Raw genomic sequence first — 19,606 nt, forward strand, 5'->3', positions numbered from 1 at the left:
ACTCTGATAGACTGGGGTGCAAATAGAAATGACTAATGACGTAAAAAAGTTGTTTGTCCATCGTATGTTCTCACTCATAAGTGGGAGCTAAGCTATGAGGATGCAAAGGCATAAGAATGATACAATGGACTTTGGTGACTCAGGGGAAAGGGTGGAAAGGGAGTGAGGGATAAAAGACTACAAAGTGGGTTCAGTGTATACTGCTCTGGAGATAAGTGCACCAGAATCTCACAAATCACCAGCAAAGAACTTATGTATCCAAACATCACCCATTCCCCCCAAAACCTATGGAAATAAAACATTTAAAAAAAAGGAAAAGGTTTTAAGGTTTTTAAAATATGTGTAGGGAAAGATTATCTCAGATGTATTTTTTAAAAAACCAAGATATTTTATAGGGATTTAATAGATGTTTTCAAAATCAAAATAAAAGTTGTTTTTCCTCATTAGTAAGCCAGAAAGTTGGAATTAAAACTACAGTGATGTAAGTGCCTGAGTCTTAAGTAAGGGTCTTAATATTAGTCTTAAACAGAGGAGGGATAGGGTTAGAAACTTTCTAAATGAATGCTCCCTGACTGAACTCATTGTTTTAATGCAGCATATAATCCTCTGGATAAATCTCTGAATAAAATTTCAGATGAAAAGAACACTTAAATGGCCACATTATACCAACAGAAAGACAGGCATTTCAGGACTAAAAAAGAACATAACATATGGAATACTGAAAACCTGTACTGTAGCCCAGCGCCAGGCACCAGGTATATCTTCAACAGATGTTAACTATGATTATGATTATTGTCACCCAATAACCATCTTTCCCATCTAGTATCTCATGGGAATTTCAGAGAATTCACATGTATGGGAGTATAATGGAGATGGAGACTCTGTAGGGAATTGGGGTGCGGGGAAATTCATCTGTTTCACAATGCACACCCACATCAAGTGACTCTAATTCTCCTTTCAATAAGAATTTTTGCTCTCAAAAACCCTCTTCTCTTCCAGACTGTCTCTCTCCTATGTAAGCCTAATGTTTTTCTCTCCTGCTTTATAGATTTTCCCTCATACCTCCTTCAAATTCTTTTCTGTGCCATGTAATGTGAAAGCCACAAAAATTGACCTCAGGTCATTACAGTCTACTAGAGGAGCTATAAACAACATTATTTAGAATAGAGAGGTTGACCACCATGACATGCTAGAGGCATAAATGGTAGGGGTTCAGTGGAGAGGAGACATCATAAGACAAGTGGCATGGGCATTGGTCTTAAAGGATAAATTGGATTCTGTCTGAAAACAGTAGGAAAGAATATTATTGGTGGAAGGAACAGTTTGAGCAAAGACACAAATGTGGCAAAAGCCAGGGTCTGATCTTCCCAGCTTGAATGCCAAACTAAGGGATCCAGGCTGTATTCTATAGGCCAACATTTTGAGCAGCTCATCTGAGCCATATTGGAGATATTAATCATAGACTGGTTGTCATGAATGGATGGGAAGAGGCAGGGGCAGGGTGCAGGAGGTCAGTAAAGAGGACATCCCCATTACTCTTCAACTCTCAGATAGTCAGATATAAATGTCAATTCTTGCCTTCTCAGAAATGTTTAAGGCATCTCCATTGTCCACAAAATAAAGAATAAATCCCTTAAAATGCCATTCAAGGCCTCCGTACTAGTCAGCTTGAGCTGCCATAATAAAATACCATAGACTTGGGGCTTAAACAACAGAAATTTATTTTCTCACAGTTATGGAGGCTAGAAGTTCAAGGTTCTGGCCAGTTCAGTTTCTGGTGAGGGCAGATGGCTTGCAAATGGCCACCTTCTTACTGTGTGCTTATGTGGCCTTTACTTGGTGGTGCTCATGGAGGGAGAGAGCAAGCTCTCTGGTGTTTCTTTCTATAAAGGCTAATCCTTTTGAATCAAGACTCCAGGGTCACACCCTATGACCTCATTTAACCTTAGTTCCATAGAGGCCCCATCTGCAAATAGAGCCAGACTGTGGGTTAGTGCTTTGACATACACATTTTTGTGAAACACAAACATTCAGTCCATGACAGCTTCCTAGGAAAACAGTAACTACCATCTGTGAAGTGCCTACTATAGTCTAGGCATTGTGTAAAGTTCTTTACCTACATTATTTCATTTAATCCCCTCAAGAACAGCATGAAGTAGGTATTTTGTTGTCTGCATTTTACAAATGAGTCTCAGGGAAGGTAAGTACTTTGTCTATAGCTGTACAGCCTTTAGGGGTGGAGGCAGACTTTTAAGGGGAATCCACCTTGAGGCAGGAGGAATCCACATTGAAGGGGAATTGGAAGCGCTCCACTCCCCTGACGGACTGCTTCTGACTTCAGCTGTGGCTCTGTCCTCCCTACCCACTCTGGTCCCACTGTATAACTCAGCATTTTCTCCACATGACATAATTCTTGAGGTCTTGTGTTTGCTCATGCTGTTTTCTCAGACTGTAATGCCTTTTTTTTTCTTCTTTTTATTCATTGTTCAAGTTTCCCCTCAAGGGGCAATGCCTCTGTGAAACCTTCCTGTACATCTTTTTTGTTGTTGTTGAATCATATGTATGTGAAACCTTTCTAAATATTCCATGCTGTTTCATTTGGCCTTGCATTCTGGTTACCTGTCTAAATGTCTGTATTTCCTTGCCATACCACCAGATTATACATATTTTGAGATATTTTACATGTGTGTATTTTACACCATGCCCAGCACACAGTAGGTGCTTTAATAGACATTTACTGAGTGAAGGTCAAGGTGAGAGTTAGTGAAGCTATAAACTAGAGGAGTGGCAATGGAGATGCAAAGGAGAGGATGGATTGATAAGACCTGGTGACTTTGGATGTGGGGACTGAGGGAGAGGCCAAGATGACTTGAAAGTTTTTCAAGGTAAGACCATCATTGTTACTATAGAAGCCAGGAGGTGTTGCTACTTGCGGGGAAAGACACCATTAATAGAGGCGGTAGTAGTAATAATAGCAGCTTCCACTAATTAAATACTTGAATCACTCAGCATGCCAAGTGCTTGTCATATATTGCTCACCTATGTCTCATAATAATCTTGTGAGGTGAGCATTATTCTCAATGCATAGATGATGAAATGGAGGCTCAGAGAGATTAAGCAAACTGCTCAAGGGGGCACAACTAGCAAGCATCAGAACTGAGATGCAAACTCAAGTCTGTCTGACTCCAAAGCTTGTGTCCTGAAGTATTATCCTCCTGAAAACTGCCGAGTGAATCTATTTCCTGTTCTCCAACGGGCAGCAGGGGAGGTCTCGCCATTTGCCGACAACTCTTTGTGGTGTCTGGTGACTGATTGGTGGTCAGTGCCATGTTGGTTCTTCATGACACAGACAATCCCCTGCACACAGATGGGAAGTTCCCAGTGATGGGAGTGAACATGAGATGTCTCAGCCAGGCCCTGGATGTCTCCTTGCCTTCCCTCCTTCTCCTCTCGGGCTGTACAAGCTGTTCAGCAGAAGTTCTTAGAGCATCTAGTCTTGTTCCAAAGAGACATAGCCATGGCCAAAGAGAATCTGAGGAACGCTAGGAAAAGTCACCTCTTCTATGTATTTGGTGTAAACTGGGAAGAAAAGGTCCCAACATATCTCATCACAGTCAGCAGTAAACAAATATCTTTATCAATAGCAGCATCAACAGCTTGTATTATAAGTGGGTGTGAGGGATTCCACTGCTTGGAAGGTCAAGTGTGGGAGATATCCAGGACTCAGGTCACTGAAGTGGGCACATATCCCTAATAACGCAAGAGCCTGGTAATGGAAACAAAGATTTCAAATTTGTCAATGATAAAACTTTTCTTAGTTTTTCATCTTGGAGAAAAAGAGTAAGCTAACAGGAAGTACAAAACAGGAATACATATTGCAGAATTCTTTAGGCAATACTATACTAGGTTTGTGATTGTATTTTAAGACTGATTACATGAAAGAATATTAATTAGGCCTATGAGAAGTAGCAGTATAAGTGGTTTGACAGAAATGTGAGATGAATGTATAGCAGATTTCAGCAGATAATGGCAGAAGAGTTGGGGGATAGGTCTTTTCCAAAGACTAAATGGATTGGCTTGCTTATTCCGGCAATGTAAAGGAAGGAGGAATGATTGTGACTTTCTTCCTGTGATATGAAAATTGAAATGGGTTGGGCGGGGCACAGTGGCTCACGCCTGTAATCCTAGCACTTTGGGAGGCCGAGGTGGGTGGATCACTTGGGGTCAGGAGTTTGAGACCAGCCTGGCCAATGTGGTGAAACCCCATCTCTACCAAAACTATAAAAAATTAGCTGGGTGTGGTGGTGGGCGTCTGTAATCCCAGCTACTTGGGAGGTTGAGGCAGGAGAATCGCTGGAACATGGGAGGTGGAGGTTGCAGTGAACCAAGATTGTGCCACTGCACTCCAGCCTGGGTGACAGAGTGAGACTCCATCTCAAAAAAACAAAAAACAAAAAGAGTAATGGGTTTGTATAGATACCTATGAGTAATAGATTTTCACCATGTCTACCTAGGTCAGCACACTAAATGCCCAGAAGGATGATGTGTGGGTGAAGAAGCAGAGCAACATAATGTGGGAGGGGAACCCCTTCTTGGCAGATTTTAAAGAATAAAGTAAATGGAATTCCTTGTTTCCTCAATTAGACAGTGAGTTTTCTTTTAGCTCTATTATTTTGTAGAAGTTGTAGATGTTCTTAGTTTAACTTGTGTTAGTCGCATGTTCAGAAGTAGCTTTAACCTCTATTGCCTACTACGTGACTGAAGAATAATTTGGCATTTTTCCCTTTCAAAGTGAAGCATGAGCTTTCATAAAAATCTTCCCCCATTGTTGTTACAGCATTTTGGTATGCATTTATATTTCAGTAATTTTAATGTAGTATATTAATTTTGATTATAAATGTTTCCACACACATGCCTACTGGTGGTAATATTTTATGTTTACCTTCTCGTTTGTACATTTTATTTGGGAGTAATGCATTCTGATAACTCATTAGGATACATGGATGGAAAATTTTCATTTTAAAGTAGGATAGTTTTAAGCAACATTAACATTTAATTAGAGCTCTTCACTGCATTTTATTATGAGGTTATTCTGTAATTACTCAGCAGGTCCTGGTGTTTACTAATGCAGAAGTGACAGCACATAATACAACTAAATTATTGCCACATCTCTGGAAAAGACAATTGGAAAATGGGGAACAGATAGAGGCATTGTTTAAAGAGCCTCAGGGAAAAACAGCCTCAGAACATAATCCTTATTTTCTTTTGAACCTTTTTTTTCCATGACAATCCAGAGCAACATATAGCATGTAGACCTCCCCTACTATAGGTTAAGTAGCTTACATAATGGCTCCGGCTGCAATTTTCACATTTTGCATGAAACCCTTTTCTTGCAAGAGTAGATGTGAAGTGGAGCCTGTTAGATATAGTTCTAAATTGCTCAGATACATTATATGTGGGGAGAGTAGAAACCTTCAAATAAATGCCAGAAACTGAGGTTTCTAAGAAGCTTTATGCTTTTTAAATAATCATCCTTTTCTCCTTTTTAATTAGAATACAGATATTATATTATGACCAGAGAACATAATGGTTAGAAAGCTCCATCAAATGCACCCTGACCCTTTATAACACTGCAGGGATGTGCAGGCTGTAATTTTCATATATGAGTGCCCTGAAATTCTTCTTTCCTTTTTAAGTTTTCTTTTATGCAGACCTCATAATCCTGCTGCTAATTTGATTCCCTGTCCGTTTTCCTCATTATGCCCAAGCTGCTTCTGGACACTTAAAGTGAATTGAGGCAACTATTTTGATATTGTGGGTGAAAATTAGTTTTAACTAAGACATCCAGATAACAGGTGTATGTGTATGTGTGTGTGTGTGTGTGTGTGTGTGTGTAGTTGGTCTTGGGGGGTATTGACCTGAGGAGATAACATCTCTGGAATGGGCTACCTTGATAAATCACCTGAACTCTCCTCTTCGTATGCACTAGAGCAATGACAGCAGTCATTCTTGCTTTATTCCTGATCTTGGGAGAAAAATCATTCAGCCTTTCATCCCTAAATATAATGTTAGCTGTAGATATTTTGTAGGTACTTGTATTAGTTTGCTAAGGTTTCCATAACAAAGTACCATCAACTGAGTGGCTTAAATAACAGAAGTTTGTTTCTCAAATTTCTGGAGCCTAGAAGTCCAAGAACCAGGTGTAGGCAGGTTCATTTTCTTTGGAGCTTCTCTTCCTGGCTTGTGGACGGCCTCCTTCTCGCTATATCCTTATATGGTCTTTCCTCTGTGCGGGCTTATCCCTGGTACTTCTCTGTTTGTCCAAATTTCCTCTTCTCATAGAGACGACAGTCAGATTGGATTAGGGTCCACCCTAACGGCCTCATTTTGATTTAGTTACCTCTTTAAAGGTTCTGTCTCCAAACACAGTCACATTCTGAGGTACTGGGGATTAGGGCATTACATAAATTTTTGGGTAACACAATTTAGCCCACTGACAATACCTTTTATTAGGTTAAGGAAGTTCCACCCTATTTCGGTTTGCTGAGAGTTTTTAAAATCACGAATGAATATTGAATTTTGCCAAGTGATATTTTTGCACACATTGATAGGATCATGTGGTTTTCTTTAGAATGTCATAATGATGGGTTACATTGATTGATGTTTGCACATTGAACCAGTATGTTATTCTTTTTTATATCTTGTTGGATTAAATTTGCTAATATTTTATTGAGTGTTTTTGCAAAAATATTCATAAGGCATATCATTTTATTTTCTTGTAATATCTTTGTCTGGACTTAGTATCAGAGTAATGCTGGCCTGATAAAATAAGTTGGGAAGTGTTCCCTTCTCTTTTATTTTCTGGGAAAGTTTGTTTAGAATCTGTATTATTTTGCCGGGCGCGGTGGCTCATGCCGGTAATCCCAGCACTTTGGGAGGCCGAGGCGGGCGGATCACAAGGTCAGGAGATCCAGACCATCCTGGCTAACATGGTGAAACCCCGTCTCTACTAGAAATACAAAAAAATTAGCCGGGTGTGGTGGCGGGTGCCTGTAGTCCCAGCTACTTGGGAGGCTGAGGCAGGAGAGTGGCGTGAACCCGGGAGGCGGAGCTTGCAGAGAGCCAAGATTGCGCCACTGCACTCCAACCTGGGTGACAGAGTGAGATGCCATCAGAAAAAAAAAAAGAGAAAAGAATCTGTGTTATTTCTTAATTTTTTTTTTTTTTTTTTTGAGATGGAGTCTTGCTCTGTCTCCCAGGCTGGAGTGCAGTGGCGCGATCTTGGCTCACTGTAACCTCTGCCTGCTGGGTTACAAGTGATCTTCCTGCCTCAGCCTCCCTAGTAGCTAGGACTACAGGTGCGTGCCACCACTCCCAGCTAATTTTTGTATTTTTAGTAGAGACAGGGTTTTACCATGTTGGCCAGGCTGGTCTCAAACTCCTGACCTCAAGTGATCTGCCAGCCTCGGCCTCCCAAAAGTGCTAGGATTACAGAGGTGAGACACCATGCCTGGCCATTTCGTCTTTAATGGTTTTGGTAGAATTCATCAATTAAGTACCTGGAGCCTGAAGATTTCTTTTTCAGGTGATTTTTAACTCCTAATTCAATTTTCCCCAGGTTTTCTATTTCATCTTTAGTGAGTTGTTAGTTTGTGGTTTGCAGAAGTGCTCCATTTTATCTGTTATTGAATTTATGTGTGTAGAATCGTTTGCAACATCCTCTTATTATTCTTTTAATTTCTACGGTATGTCACCCTTTTTATTCCTGAAGTTGGTAGTTTGTGACTTCTCTGTTTTTTCCTTTGTCAGTGTTGCTAGAAGTTTGTATTAGTCTGTTCTCTAATTGCTATTAAGAACTACCTGAGACTGGGTAATTTATAAAGAAAAAAGGTTTAATTGGCTCACACAGTTTTGTAGGCTATACACGACGCATGGCTGAGGAGGCCTCAAGAAACTTTCAATCATGGTGGAAGGTGAAGAGGAAGGAGGCATGCCTTACATGGCTGGAGCAGGAGGAGGAGAGAGCGAGAGTGGGGGTGCTACACACTTTAGAACAACCAGATCTCCTGAGAACTCACTCACTAACCCGAGAACAGCAAGGAGGAAATCCACCCTCTGGATCCAATCACCTCCCACCAGGCTCCTCCTCCAACACAGGGGGATTACAATTTTACGTGAGATTTAGTCAGGGACACAAATCCAGACCATATCAGGTTTATCCGTTTTATTGATCTTCTTTTTTAGTCTTGATGGAAACTTATCAATCGTATTGATCTCTTAAAGGGAACTACCTCTTTGTTTCACTAATATTCTCTACTGTTTTTCTTTTTTCCGTTTCATTGATTGTTGCTTTTAAGTTTTTTATCCTCTTCCTTGTGCTTGCATTGGATTTATTTTGTTCCAGGTAGAAGCTTAAATGAACTAATTTGAGACCTTCTTTCTTAATGTGAGCATTTAATGCTTTAAATTTCCCTCTAAGCTCTCCTTTAATTTCATTCCATAATTTTTGATATATTGTAGTTTTATTTTATTCAGTTAAAAATATTTTCTAATTTCCCTTGATAACTCCGCTTTGACCCATGGATTATTTAGAAGTATATTGTTTAATTTCCAAGTGTTTTGTAGATTTTCCTGTTATCTTCCTATTATTGATTTCTAGTTTAATTCCATTACAGTCAGGGAACATACTTTGCATGATTCAACTCTTTGAAATCTATAGGATACACTCTGTCTTGGTGAATGTTTCATAAGTATCTGAAAAAAATGTACAATCTACCTGTCGAATGAAATGTCCTATAATGAAATTAGATTTAGTTGGTTGATAGTATTGTTCTGTTCTATATCCTTGCTAATTTTATATCTACTAGTTCTGTTGTTTAGCGAGAGAGAAGTATAGAAGTCTCCAATTATAATTTTGGATGTATCTATTTCTTCTTTTAGTTCTCTCACTTTTTAGTTCATGAAGCTTTATGTTTTTTACTTGTTCGTTTGTTTGTTTTGTGACAAGGTCTCACTTTGTCACCCAGGCTGGAGTGCAGTGGTGTGAACACAGCTCACTGCAGCCTCAACTTCCCAGGCTCAAGTGATCCTCCTGCCCTTAGCCCCCCAAGTAGCTGAGACTACAGGTGTGCACCACCACGCCTGGCTAATTTTTGTATTTTTCATGGAGATGGGGTTTTGTCACGTTGCCCAGGGTTGTCTCAAACTCCTGAGCTCAGGTGATCTGCCCACCTTGGCTTCCCAAAGTGCTAGGATTATAGGTGTGAGCCACTGCGTCCAGCCTGCTTTGTTGTTAGGTGCATACACATTTAGGATTGTTATGTGTTTTTGATGAACTGACCCTTTTATCATTGTATAATGTCTCTTTATCCCTGGCTCTAACATTTACTTTGTCTGTTACTAATAACGCCATGCCAGCTTTCTTTTAATTCGTGTTTGAATGGTATATTCTTTCCATTATTTTACTTAACATACCTATATCTTTATATTTGTGGTGCATTTCTTGTAGGCAACATGTGATCTCATGTTTTTATTGACTTCTAAATCCATTTATATCCATTCTGATCTCTGTCTTTTAATTGATATAGTTAGAACATTTACACTTAATTTAGCATTTACATGTAATTATTGAAATATCTAAATTTGAACCTACCATTTTATTATATGTGTTCTGTTTTTCCTCTGATTTTTATTTCTCTATTTCCCTTTCAGCTTCTTTTCTGGGGATAGTTGAACAAATTTTAGTATTCTATTTAATTTGTTCATTTTGTCTTTGACCGTTTTTTGGTATTTCTTTTTAGTAGTTGATCTAGGGATTATAATAACATCATAATAATATATAATAACGTAACTCATTACATTCTACTTAGAATCAATATTATACCTCTTCAAGTATGTTCAGTAAAGGATTAATTCAGCAGGCTTGGAATGTTCAAGGCCTGAACATTCCCAAAAAAGGACTGGCCTTTGACCAGCTTCTGGGAGGTAATCTCTAAGCCCTTTGAATATCCTGTTTGATAGAAGTATCTTTGTATACCTGGGCCTTGGGCCTTGCCAGATAGTTTATGCCAACAATGTGATTTATGACTGGGGCCTTGTCCATGTTGTATCCGTTTGACCTCTGTAGAAGCTGGAGACTGAGTAAGGTTTGTCATATGGATGTTTCATGCCTATGTGGCCAACCCCCAAAACAAATCCTGGACACCAAATCCTGGCACTGGTTGGCAGTCAGCCATATGTGTTTTCACACATCATTGTGGGGAAAATTAAGAAGACAACTGGAAGCTTGCTCTTGGTTTCTCCTGAACTCTGCCCCATGCATTTTTTACCTTTGCTGATTTTATCTGTATCCTTTTGCTGTAATAAGCCGTAACCATGATCATTAACAGCTTTTCTGAGTTCTGTGAATCTTTCTAGCAAATCAGTGAACCTGAGTGTGGTTGTAGGGACCCCGGCACAAAGTGAAATGTAGAATCTTGCCACCATATGCATCTCTTTATTTTCCACAATCTATGTCATAGTTGTCTTATCTAATACATTTACATACAATAAAAACCTCATCAGATATTGTTGTAACTTTTGCTTTTGGTTGTCACACATATTTTAAAGACCTCAAGAGGAGATTTGTCTATTATACTTAACCAGATATTTAACATTTCTGTTGCTCTTTCTTCATTCTTAATCTTCCACATTTCCTTGTGGTATCATTTTCCTTCTGTCTAAAGAATTTCTTTTAGCACTTCTTTTAGAGTAGGTCTGTTGACAGTAAATTCTCATGGTTTTTCTTGCCTGAGATGTCCTTTATTTATTTATTTATTTTTTAAAAAACCTGTCATTTCTGAAGGATATTTTCACTGGATATTTCACTCTGTGTTGACAACTATTTTCTTTCAGCACTGTAAAAAATGTCATTTTACTGGGCCGGGTGCGGTGGCTCACGCCTATAATCCCAGCACTTTGGGAGGCCGAGGTGGGTGGATCACGAGGTCAGGAGATCGAGACCATCCTGGCTGACACGGTGAAACCCCGTCTTTACTAAAAATACACACAAAAAAAATTAGCCGGGCGTGGTGGCGGGCGCCTGTAGTCCCAGCTACTTGGGAGGCTAAGGCAGGAGAATGGCGTGAACCCAGGAGGCGGAGCTTGCAGTGAGCTGAGATTGCACCACTGCACTCCAGCCTGGGCAACAGAGGGAGACTCCCTCTCAAAAAAAAAAAAATGTCATTTTACTTCTGGCCTCCATGGTTTCCAGTGAGAAATCTGGAATTATTTGAATCATTATTCACCTATAAGTAATGCACTGTTGTCCTTGTCTTTAGGTTTTTTTTTTTTTTTTTTTTGACGGCTGGAGTGCAGTGGTGCAATCTTGGCTCAATGCAACCTCTGCCTCCCGGGTTCGGGTTCAAGTGATTCTCCTGCTTCAGCCTCCCAAGAAGCTGGGACTACAGGTGCATGCCACCACGCCCAGCTAATTTTTGTATTTTTAGTAGAGATAGAGTTTTGCCATGTTGGCCAGGCTGGTCTCGAACTCCTGACCTCAGGTGATCCACCCGCCTCAGCCTCCCAAAGTGCTGGCATTATAGGTGTGAGCCATCCCGCCTGGCCTAGTGTTTTGTTTTCAGCAATTCGATTATGATGTATTTGGGCATGTATTTCTTTTGGGGCTGGGGCTTACTGGTTCTCAAATCTGTAAGTTTTATGTTTTACGTCTTTCACCAAAGGTAGTAAATTTTTAGCTGTTATTTCTTTAAATATTTTTTTAGCCCCACACCCTTTTTCCTTTCCTGATGAGATTCCTATAACACAGATGTTAGGCTTTTTGGTATAGCACCTTAGGTCACAGAGGCTCCACTCAATTATATTTTTAATTTTTTTTCTTTCTATTGTTGAACAATTTCTATTGATCTATCTTCAAGTTCACTGATGCATTCATCTGTCATCTTTATTTGCTATTAAGCTCTTTCAGTGAGTTTTAAAATTTTGGCTATTGTATTTATTAGCCCCAAAATTTCTATTTGGTTCTTCTTTCTATTTTCTATTTTTTTTTGCTGAGATTTTCTATCTTTCTGTTTGCTTTAAGAGTGTTTGCCATACTTCTTGGAGCACTTTTGCATTAGCTGCATTATAATCTCTCTCAGATACTTGCAATATGTGTGTAATCTTGATGTTTGTGTCTGTTAATCATGTTTTGTTACTTAAGTTGAGATTTTCCTGATTCTTTATATGCTTATTACTTTTGGATTATATCCTGGAAATTTTGAATAATATGATAATATGTTATGAGACTCCAGGTCTTGTTTAAATCCTATGGATAATGTTGGTCTTCTTGCTTTAGTAGGCAATTCACTCATTTGGATACAGGCTGTAAGTTCTGACCTTTCTTCTGTGGGTTATGGTTTCAATGTCAGTTCTGCTTTCAAAGGTTTTGAAGTGCTATTTGAATCTGTCTCATGTGTGCACCATCCATTGGTCAATCTGGGACCTGAGCAGTGGTCTATCCTATAGTTTAGTTCTCAAGTCTATGATATCCCACATGTGTAGTTTGAGAGTGAGTCCATGAGCTCATAAACAATGTCATGTGGTCACTTTCCTGATCTCCTTCCTTTCTATGATCTTTGTGGTCCTTTCCAGTTCACTGGCCCTATTTTTGTCTTTTTAGGCAGAAAGCTGGAATTTTGTGATCATAGTTTGCCACAGAAGTCTCATAATTGCACCCGCATCTGGGGCTAAGCAGTAGGAGGAAATAGAAGAAAAAAATCAACTCCTGTTTGAGTTGATCCATCCTCTTGGGACCACAGCTTCTCTGAGGAGAGAAGAAAGTTTCCATTCTACAAAGTTTTAGGTGCCTGTGGACCCTGCTGCTGCTGCTGTTGCTGCCATTAACGCCACTACTGCCACCAGTGGAGGATTTCCTGGTGGCCAGGACATGATAGCGTGGAGATTGTAAAAGAAAAAAAAAAATAGGCGGGTGGAGAAAAATGGTGGACTACAAGCCTACATCCTTCCTACTACCCACAGGAACCCAAATTTTAAAAACTATCTGCACACAGAAAAGCACCATCATAAGAACCAAAAATCAGGTGAGCAATCATAGTACCTGTCTTTAACTTCATATCATTGAAAGAGACATTGAGGAGGGCAGGAGAGAAAATCTTGAAATGCTGATGCCACGCCTCTCCCATCCCCTGGCAGCAGCCTTGTAGTGTGGAGAGTCTGTGCCATTGGAGGAGGGACAGCAGTGACTGGGGGACTTTACATTGAACTCAGTACTGTCTTGTCATAGCAGAGAGTAAAGCCGTGCTGCGCTCAGCCAGTGCCGGTGCACCGAGGGAGAACTTGGATCAGACCTAGCCAGAGGGGAACCACTCATCCCATTGGTTGGACCTAAAATTTCTTGGCACGCTTTGCCACTGGGGCCCAAAGTGCTCTGGGGTCATAGGTAAACTTGAAAGACAATCTAGGACACAAGAACTGCAAATCCTAGGCAACTCCTAGTGCTGGGTTGGGCTCAGAGCCACAGGACTAAAGTGGCACGTGACCTAGGAAGACACCAGTCAGGGCAGCTAAAGGAGCGCTTGCACTGTCCCTCCCCTAACACCAGGCAGTGCAGCTTGTAGCAATGACATTGTCTCCTTCCTTCTGCTTAAGGGGTGGAGAGTGAAGAATAAAGAGGACTTTGTCTTGCATCTTGGATAGCAGTTCAGCCATAGTAGGAGAGGGCACTGGGCAGAGCTATGAGGGCCCTGTTCCAGGCCCTAGCTCCTGGATTACATTTCTAGACACACCCTGGGCCAAAAGGGAACCTGTTGCCTTGAAGGAAGGACCCAGTCCTAGCAGGATTTATTACCTCCTGACCAAAGAGCAACTGGGCCCTGAATAACCAGCAGTGATACCCAGGTAGTACGCTGTGGGCCTTGGGCTCTAGATGTGCTGACTTCAGGTGTGACCCAGCACATTCCTAGCTGTAGTGGCTATGATGAAAGACCCCTTTGGTTTGAGAAAAGCAGAGGGAAAAGTGAAGGGACTTTGTCTTACACCTTAGGTACCAGCCACAGTGAGGTAGAGCACCAAGTGGGCTCTTGGGGTCCCCGAATCCAGGCCTAGGCTCTTGGACAGCATTTCTGGACCTGCCCTGGAGCAGAGGGGAACCCACTTCCCTGAAGGGTGAGTCCCAGGCCTGGCAGCATTCACCACAAGCTGACTGCAGAATCCTTGGGTTTTAAGTGAACATCGGCGGTGGCCTGGCAGAATGAAACTTGATGGTGGTGGCTACAGGGAGAGGCTCCTCTGCTATGGAAAAGAGGAGGGAGATTGGGAGGACTTTATATTATGGTTTAAGTGCCAGCTTGGCTGCAGTAGAATAGAACATCAGGCAAATTTCTAAGGTTTTTGATTCCAATCAAATAATCAAATCAAAATGGATTAAAGGCTTATCAAAATGGATTAAAGAGTTAAACCTGAAACTGAAACTGCTAAAAGAAAACACTGGGGAAACTCTCCAAGACATCGGTCTGGATAAAGATTTCATGAGAAATATCCCACAAGCACAGGCAACCAAAATAGAAATGGACAAATGAGATCCCAGCTTCTGCACAGTGAAGGAAACAATCAACAAAATGAAGAGACAACCCACAGAATGGGAGAATATATTTGCAAATTACTCATCTGACAGGGGGTTAATAACCAGAATATATAAGAAGCTCAAACAACTCTATAGGAAAAAATCTAATACCCATTTAAAAAATGGGCAAAGGATCTCAATAGACATTTCTCAAAAGAGGACATACAAATGACAAATAGATATATGAAAAGGTGCTCAACATCACTGATCATCAAAAAACGCAAATCAAGCCACAATGAGATATCATCTTATCTCTGTTAAGATGGCTTATAGCCAAAATACAGGCGATAACAAATGCTAGAGAGGATGTGGAGAAAAGGGAACCCTCATACACTGTTGGTGGGAATGTAAACTAGTATAGTCTCTGTGGAAAAGTTGGAGGTTCCTCAAAAAACTAAAAGTTGAGCTACGATATAATCCAGCAATCCCACTGCTGGGTGTATACCAGAAGTGTATACCCAAAAGAAAGGAAATCAGTATATCAAAGATATATCTGCAATTCCATGTTTGTTGCAGCACTGTTCACAATAGCCAAGATTTGAAAGCAACCTAAGTTTCCATCAACAGATGAATGGATAAAGAAAATGTGGTACATATACACAATGGAGTACTATTCAGCCATTAAAAAGAATGAGATTCTGTCATTTGCAACCACATGGATGCAACTGGAGGTCGTTATGCTAAGTGAAATAAGCCAGGTATAGAAAGACAAACATTGCATGTTCTCACTTATTTGTGGGATCTAAAAACCAAACAATTGAACATATGGAGATGGAGAGTAGAAGGATGGTGACCAGAGGCTGGGAAGGGTAGTGAGGGATTGGGGGCAAGTGGGGATGGCTAATGGATAGAAAAAGTACTCTGAAAGAATGAATGAATAATACCTAGTATTTTGTAGCACAAGATGACTATCGTCGAAATAATTCAATTGCACATTTAAAAATAACGAAAAGAGTATAATTGGATTGTCTTTAACACAAAGGATAAATCCTTGAGGAAATGGATACCCCGTTTTCCATGATGTGATTATTATGCATTATATGCCTGTAGCAAAATATCTGATGTACCCCATAAATATGTACACCTAGTATGTGCCAACAAAAATAAAAATTAAAAAAAAAAAGGAAGAAGAAGAAGAGGCGGCAACAATCCCCAGACTGACCAAAGCCGGCATACCGCCTATGTCCCACCACCACCATGCCCAAGAGGAAGGCTGAAGGGGGTGCTAAAGGAGACAAAGCCAAGGTGAAGGACAAACCACAGAGAAGATCTGTGAGGTTGTCTCTGCTAAACCTGCTCCTCCAAAGCCAGAGCCCAAGCCTAAAAAGGCCCCTGCAAAAAAGGGAGAAAAGATACCCAAAGGGAAAAAAGGAAAAGCTGATGCTGGCAAGGAGGGGAATAAGCCTGCAGAAAATGGAGATGCCAAACAGAGCAGGCCCAGAAAGCTGAAGGCACTGGAGATGCCAAGTGAAGTGTCTGCATTTTTGATTACTGTGTACTTCTGGTGACTGTACAGTTTGAAATACTATTTTTTAAAATCAAGTTTTATAAAAGCGCAGAATTTTGTTTTACTTTTTTTTTTCTTAAGCTATGTTGTTAGCACACAGAACATTTCCTTGTTGTTTTTGGGGGATGGGGCATGTGTCACTCATGGAATGTCTCTGAAGCTGGATTGATGGGGGGAGAACACTTTTCCGTTCTGTTTTTTTGTATTTTTTTTTTTGTTTTGTTTTTTTTTTTGAGACAGAGTCTTTCTCTGTCGCCCAGGCTGAAGTGCAGTGGCGTGATCTCAGCTCACTGCAAGCTCTGCCTCCTGGGTTCACGCCATTCTCCTGCCTCAGCCTCCCGGGTAGCTGGGACTACAGGCGCCTGCTTTGAGAGACTTCCTCTTGGCTCCCAAGGGAGGGATTTCCTGACTTTGACACACATGGCCACCTTGGCACAAAAGCCTAGTGGTATGAAAAACAAATTCGTTTTTATGTCCTCTTCTCCCTTTCCACCTTTCAGCATAGACTTAACTCCCTCAAACCCAGACATCTGTTGGGACCTGACCCCAAATAATTGGTTACCAGTGTGTCAGGCAATCTGGACTTTCCAGTGATGCCACTGAGATGGCACCCCTCAAAAGAGCAGGGGTTCCATTTCTAGACTGGATCTTCGGATAAATTCTGCCGTTTTCATTTCACTTCCTGAAAGCCAGGATTGGCTTGTGAAAAGTTTTTAAACAACATGCTAAATGTGAAATGTCAATCCTCACTCTAAACCTCTAAAGTTTCTCTGTTCAGAGCATCAGATGAAGACTTCATTGTTTTTTTTGTTTTTTTTTGAGGGTCTCACTCTGTCACCCAGACTGGAGTGCAGTGGTGCGATCTTGACCTCTGCCTCCCAGGCTCGAGTGATCCTCCTGCCTCAGCCTCCTGGGTAGCTGGGATTACAGGTGCACACTACTACTGCCCCGCTAATTCATTGGGTTTTATAGTGGGTTTCCAACTTTTGGTAGTCCATGGAAGAAGGGAGTTTGAAAATTGTTGTATATTGTTAATGATTGTCTGCTCCCATCCTGCCTGAAATACCATGATTATTTATGAAAAGTATCTTTAATAAAGCTGGATACAGTTTGGCTTGGAAAAAAAATTTTTAAAAAAGAAAGTAAAATGGGAGCTTTCTCCCACTTTGTCTGAGTATTAGGAGTCTCCTGTACCATTCTTATCCAAAATTTGAAGGCTTCTCCTGGAGTTGTCTGCGTTTATTTCCTGGTACCTACTTCTGGGTTTTGGCTTGCCTTGTGTCAAGGCTGAGTGATACTCGTGGAAAAACAGGAACTCATCTACCCGTCCTCCCACTGGTCTACTATTTACTTTTCTGATTCCTCAAATAGCTTCTCCAGGCATTATTTCCAGGTTTTATATTTTTATCGAGTGGGTGAGACAGAGTAGAGTGGGCTTATTCAATTTTACCTGGAACTGGCACTTTTTTTTTTTTTTTGAGATGGAGTTTTGCTCTGTCGCCCAGGCTGGAGTGCAGTGGCGTGATCTCAGCTCACTGCAAGCTCCGCCTCCCAGGTTCACGCCATTCTCCTGCCTTAGCCTCCCGAGTAGCTGGGAGGCGCCCACCACCAAGCCTGGCTAATTTTTTTTGTATTTTTAGTAGAGACGGGGTTTCACTATGTTAGCCAGGATGGTCTCGATCTCCTGACCTTGTGATCCACCCGCCTCAGCCTCCCAAAGTGCTAGGATTATAGGCATGAGCCACCACGCTGGGCTGGAACTGGCAGTCTTATATGTAACTCTTTAGTTTTGTCTTTGAGGTTCCAAGGTAGGTAATTTACGATCACAGCAGTCTTTGTGGTAAACATATGAATACTTGTGACCTATTGGTTTTATTCCAATGGTAATGGTAGCTGGGCTGTTACAGAAGCAGCTCAGGAAGGAGGCAACACTTACCCTTCCCCACCAGCATTTGCACTCTTACAATTTACCTGCCAATGATGCCTTCTGTGAGCAGTGTTGTGAATCTTGGGTTACTGATCCCAAACAAAATTGGGAAGTTGGTTAAATGCACCATGGAGAACACACCCTTTTCCTTCCACAGCCTTTGCCAACCTCATGACACTTTATGCACTTCCTCATGCAGAAGGATTCCTGCATCCCTTTATTCCTGGAATGGGTATATTGGGTCTAATCATATGTATCAACTATGATTAGAGTGCTATGTTGAGGTGATTGTTGTGTCTAAGCTCAGAGGGAAATTGGGCTGGGTTCCATTAGTGATGTCTGTCATGGTCTAGATAAAAATCAACGGCAGCAGCATGCTGTTGTGTTATTTGTCAATGTTCCTCTTCTTATGTCAGAATTGTATACAAAAAGATTTGCTATTGTCTGGTGCAGTTTTTGTGTGAATTTAAGGTAACTGGCCTCCCTTACCTCATATCCCTTCTACTATCATTCTCTCTAATTGTGAACTAAAGGCTTGATCGTCTGTTAAAGTAATTTCTGGGATCAGTGAGCAGATGTAGGAAGCTTTTGGGGAGAGGTAAGTGGTGGGTGTGAGTAGGCAGACTTTCCTTGAATCCTCTCATACTGTCTTGTACATCTAGTAAGGCCAATCATATCCATCTGGGTATAATAAAATAACACGGGAACTTTTCCTGATTGGAAGAGGGGATGGACAGCCTTAAAGGGCTGGCCAGGCAAATTACATGATGTCGGTTTTTAGGTAGAGTTTCTTTGCAGGGTCAGTTGTTGCTGTTTTTTCTTTCCTACAAAAGTCACTCCACTGAAAAGGACCCACTACTTGCAGTACAACCCCAAGAGCACTTGGCCTCCATGAAGGCAGGAAAGAGCATCTGACTAGGAAGAGCCTAGCTGACCTGGACATATGTGAGCTAGCTTGGAAGAGCAATGAGGGCTGTGGGTTTTGGAATAACATCCACTTGGCTTTGAATTGTGAACTTAACAATTTACTCATTGTAAGGCTGAGGGTAAATTGGTATTCTTTTGAGCCTGTTTCCTCATCTGTAGAATCGAACAATAATGTTTACCCATTTCCCTCTCTGTAGGGTAACTGTGGAAGCTGACAGACATAAGCCGAAGAAGAAAATGATTGGCATCACTGTAGGTCCTCAGCAAATGTTAGTTCTTTAATATTCTTAGATTGTGTTGTGGGTGGCAGGCAATCACTGCTCAACTTGGCTCTTCTGTCTGGGGTGGGTGGAAGCAGGATAAAATCACGGGAGGTCACATTGAGTTGAAAGTCTTGACCTTTCTTGGATGGGTAAAGGAGCCATCATGTTTTTCATGCTGAAAATAAATTAGTCCCTCAAGTCAAACGTTACCAGAGCTAATAATGAGCTACCTTTTTATAGCAACTGCCATGATATTCAGAACAATTTTTAATTGTGAGTCTCTTTCTTTAAAATAAAAAGTTCACATGAGCAAATGGTAATATTTTAAGAAAATTCTTGGAGGGACTTTAATTGACACATGT

At 40.9% G+C, this 19,606-nt stretch overlaps 1 long non-coding RNA gene across 1 annotated transcript in view; it reads left to right on the top strand.

Moving 5' to 3' along the window:
* Window positions 1-645: 645 nt before the first annotated feature.
* LOC104007906 (uncharacterized) overlaps window positions 646-19,606 on the top strand; it is a 31,269-nt gene continuing 12,308 nt past the window's right edge. The window contains exons 1-5 of the long non-coding RNA XR_682276.4: window positions 646-755; window positions 4,515-4,647; window positions 12,659-13,079; window positions 15,137-15,318; window positions 19,179-19,250. This is a non-coding gene — a long non-coding RNA (uncharacterized LOC104007906). The remainder of the gene's footprint in view (window positions 756-4,514; window positions 4,648-12,658; window positions 13,080-15,136; window positions 15,319-19,178; window positions 19,251-19,606) is intronic.

This window comes from Pan troglodytes, chromosome 11 (assembly GCF_028858775.2).
Source record: "Pan troglodytes isolate AG18354 chromosome 11, NHGRI_mPanTro3-v2.0_pri, whole genome shotgun sequence".
Taxonomy (NCBI): Eukaryota; Metazoa; Chordata; class Mammalia; order Primates; family Hominidae; genus Pan; species Pan troglodytes.